The sequence below is a fragment of the Cephus cinctus genome, unplaced genomic scaffold, assembly GCF_000341935.2.
Source record: "Cephus cinctus unplaced genomic scaffold, Ccin1 Ccin1_scaffold0577, whole genome shotgun sequence".
Taxonomy (NCBI): domain Eukaryota; kingdom Metazoa; phylum Arthropoda; class Insecta; order Hymenoptera; family Cephidae; genus Cephus; species Cephus cinctus.
The window spans coordinates 244,536-249,385 of NW_014333226.1; positions in this window are offsets into that span (position 1 = coordinate 244,536).

Genomic DNA, 4,850 nt, shown 5'->3' on the forward strand with positions numbered 1-4,850 from the left:
CACCTCAATTCTGGAGTTATCTTTGAGATGTCCAAAAGGCAACTTCTGGCTTGAGTTACGTAACGGAACGTGAAATAATTTCGTTGGGTGCAATTTTTAGTGTCACTCGTTCGTATGCGAGTTCGTGGACAGTGTACGTCGTTCAGAAAATTGCCAAAGAGGCAAACAGATGCGTTCACAAATCGCTGTCAAGATGGCGGGTCATTCGCGGCATAACAACAAGTTGATGAAACGATTAAAAGCGTAACGAGGAACTCCGCGGTTGCTGATGGTTGTTGTTATCCCGTTGACGGGATTCTGCTGTGTCGAGGGCACTCGTAAATTTTCCCAATTCACATGTATGAGCGTGCGTCGTCTCGGGGGAGTGCTTAGTCACGGGGACAAGTCCCACGGGGTCTCATGGTAAATCTGTCGCGGTGGCGTTAACTGCAATTTGGAGGGTTGTAGTAGTACAGCGTTATGCCAGGATCGTTTCCTTCCTATTTATTTGTCTCCGTTGAAAAAGCCACGAAAGGTAAGTACCGAGTGACTTGATAAAATGACGTAGGTAGAAGGAATCGTCTGAACAGTCGAAACTAGACAATAAGTCATTCGTGTCGGACATGATTCTAACGCATGCGCATCCCCATTTGTATTAATTTCAATGTGAGGTGGTAGCCGTGTAAGCCATTTGTCTAATACATTTATGTATCTGTCATCGAAATAATACAAAAGGAACGTACAGTCATGTCAAAGTGGGTATACTGTATAAATGATTTTTATGAAAAATGAAGTTGGTAGAAGCATAGAAAAAAATTAGTAATCAACGGGTGAGACTTACAGTACCGCGTGTCCGTCCCATTTGGATCTCATTTGTCACAATATCAGTATTCGTGGTGCTGCCACGTCCAACATGAATCCCACAGACGAAAGGCACAGGAAGCGGATAAATCCTTCACGGATGCAATGAAAGATCGAAGTAATATCCTTCCGATTCATTGTTATTCCTTAGCAGCACACAAAAGCAGTGTTCCGTCAACCCGTAACTCAGTGGCCACTTAGAACTGACGTAGACGCGAACAATAAGAAGGCAGTTAACACGTAAACACGAGGATTAACATACCCTCGGGATAATGGCGGAAAGCCAATCGATATTTATGGGTGGTCCTTTGTTCATTCCCGGTTTTGTAGAATGGACTGCGGTGCATCGTCATGAATATCAATCGAAAGTATACAATGATTTATGGAGAGCATGGAAAAACGTGAGTGTCTCTACGTGTCGCCATAGAAATCCCCATTCAATCTCAATAAACCTCATATCTCCATCTTCTAGTAACAAACAATACATTTTTCGAAAACGCGAGACTCGCGCCATCCACCGTGTATCTCGGATACGGTCAGTACGTGATGCACGTCGGTAAAGAAGTTCGCGATGGTAAAGTGGATTGTTGGGGTTAGAAGGAGGAGAGCTCGCGATAAATAAACCTTAACCTCATTCAAGTAAGTGGTTATGTTTTTAACACGTGCTAGTGCCAAGCTTATACACACTCTACCATAAGGAGCATAACCAGCAGACTGGTATCTACACCTACCTTCGCAAGCAACAGGAACGGCTCCACCACCAGGCATCGCCAGGAGTAACAGCAGCCACATAACCTATCCAGGTCTGCGCGGTCCCCGCACCATTCGTAACACGTTTATACACATTTAACCGACGGGAGAGGAGCAGGCAAACAGGCAGGCAAAGCTTCTCTCGTCGAGATGGGAGATGCGCCGACATAACCGATAAATAACAACGGCAACGAGCCTGTCAGACCCTTGTTAAACCTCGCGCTCTCCCGCACACGCTTACGCGAACGGACGCACGCACGCGCACGCATTAGAATACGTTTTAACACACTCGCCTTTAAGAGTTACAGATGCGTGGAGATTGCCAAGAAGGCGTAGGTAAAACCCTTGGGCAGATAGCGAGGGCTATACGTCCTATGAGTACGAACAAATCACGCAATCAGTGAACTCGACGTGAGGTTATGTCTTTCTTAATTATTCTCACGATTTCGAGCTTAACCTATACGGATTAAGTTTGTACAATTGCGTGACAATAAACTAAAGGACTTTGATCGAGCTCGATTAACGCGTAAAGGATAATCGGTACGACATTAACGAGACCTCCTCATTCTGTGAGACCTTAATGTTTACTGACATACCCGTATTGCTTCAATCGGTAATTTGTTTCAGACACGCGATCGGTACACTGGCTGTTCTTGGACATCGCTTTCAAAAGAAAACTTCATTCGACTAGTTCTATTGTATTATAATTCCAATTACGTATTGCTAAATGATTTATTACGTCTGCGTTCGATAGACAAATTTGAGATCTGATTGAAATTCTCTGCAGACCAGCCTTAACTACTAATTACTACTACTAACTAGCCTTACTAATTAGTTACAATACAGATACTTTAATACGGAGTGCCTATATCTATACAATATCGGAAACAGAAGTGTAGTTGAATTCGATTAATTTTATATAATTTATTTAATCACTTTAAATACTGCCAATAAGCCCACATTCGAATACCTCTCTACAGACAACATAACCTGTATGTCTAGCGGCTAACTTGACTAATATTTTTTCGATAATTAACGAATGAGCAGCCGGCAGTAATTTCGATCGATACATCCCTAATCCACAGTGTGACAATAATTTTATAGTTTATCCACGATTATCCGGTAACGAACTTTGCTGAGAATGAAATGTTATTTTTTTATTTCATAACACTTTCTGAAATAGTATATACACACGGATATAGGCATTCCACAGTTTATCCCATGGGATATAAACGGACGCCTCGAGGAATTGCCGTAATTACGTGGGAGTCTTTCGACTCGATTTTCGCGGCGAAGTAAACCCATAAGTTAAACGAGCTTCTTGCCGGCGTAAACAAACAACCTTCGAGATTGGTTCTAGCTGCTTATCTCACTTAAGTTACAAGCCGTGGCAAAAAGCTGTGCTGTCATCGACAGCAGCTTATTTCAACTGGTACGTATATGACGTGTTAAGACTTCCACTTACGCGATACGACACAAATACGCTTCTGCTGTCTTCGACGCTTCCGCTCTCTGCGCCCCACGTTCAGGTCAATTCAAGTTACGAGCGTGTGCGGCGTCGGTACCCCCCTCCCGCTGACCCTTCCCCGTCATCCTATAGCTACTTTACGAAATGCACTTTATGAATTCGTCGAGTAGTCTTCTTGCGAGGGTTTCGTTTAACGCGTGTTAGTCATTTGTGTCACTTGGAGATACACTTATTTTTTATGTAACTCTTTATGGAGGGGTTTGAGAATTTTTTTTTAATAGCTTGCTCGGGGGGGGGGTTCTCACGGAAGACTGTTTCATTGTTATTGCTCGACTTTGGGTTTTTGGCTAGTTGAAAATTGAAATTAAAATTTTTCTGGGGTATAAGTGGGGTCTCAGTAATCTACGGTAAAGATTTTTATCGCGTTTAAGATTACATTGTAAACTAAAATTTGAAAGGAACCGTCTTGTCAGAAACTTTGAAAAGTTAAAATATCAGCGTATAGGCGTGGTTGAGATAGGGGGGGAGACATGGAAATTTCGTTTGGAGTCCAGCGAAATGGTACGAAGTGGGCGACATGTGCAGAGCGTAAATGTGTCGGAGACTTGAAAAAAAAAGTAGGGAAAGGAAACCGATATTGAGAATAAAAGTGAGTAATGGATGCGTGAAAATACATAGGAAATTTACGTCCCTGAAAGACACAGTCAAGGAGTAGTTGGTCTGGTACGAATTAACGCAGAGTGGTAAGCGCGTGCCAGTTGTTGGGTTTTTGCGGGGAAAATGCATACCCGTGAAAAAAAAAAGGTGAGTTCAGAGATAAAAACACAGGAAACTGTGCGTACCAATTAACCATAGTCGAAAAACGTCTCAGCCCTCGTTATCGTATCAACACACAATTTTTAGAAGTATCCACCTAAAATCTCAGCATGGTAGTTTCTCAAGATAAAAATGTTACAGGGTTGCCAATCGACAAGAGGAAACGAAATTATGACACATTTTTACCACAGTCCCATTCGATGGGTTATAATGCGATTTTACACAGTTTCGCACCTGGCCTATCCGAAACAATATATTGCTTTCGGTATCCCTGCAGTAGGGGTTCGGGGAACCCCCGTGCAATAATATTGCTCTAACACGAAGCCGATGTTTACAATGGAAACATGGAGCTCGTGGGATCAAAGATCGTTGCCATAGAGATCCCCGAATAAATTGACTACTGTACGTCGCAAGCAGCCAGACGACAAGACGTCTAAGTAATTGTTGAGAATGATCCAGCGCGATTGCGAGACGTCGCGACGCTATGTGTACACGTTACGATCTTAAAGTGGAACGTCGCCGGTACTTTATTTTTAAATGGCGGAACTCCTCCAACGGGTATCCGCCTCATTTTACCAAAATTCTGGCAATCACGGACCGCATAGATCACCCACCCGTTGGCGTCCGTTGTGCCTTTCCGAGCGTTGGGGATGCTCCCTGAGGCGTCCTATAAAAAACGATCAATTCCCCGCAATATGTAGAACGATTTCTCTCTACGTGCTCGTCCCGTTTCTCGAGAAGTCGACGCTGTCGTTCTCCTCGTCTACGAGGACGGGGGTAGGCGAAATGGGTGTAACAAAAAAAGGGGGGAAAAAGGAAAAAAGCATAGCGACTCCCCTTTACAGTATCCTCTCTTACACTTACTGTGTTCGCAGTCCCGTGCCACTCTGGTATTCTTTATTCCGTGGACGATTTATGCCCTGTCATTTTTCCGGGTTCTGCGAGGATCTCGAGGAATACGATGGAATATTCCGGG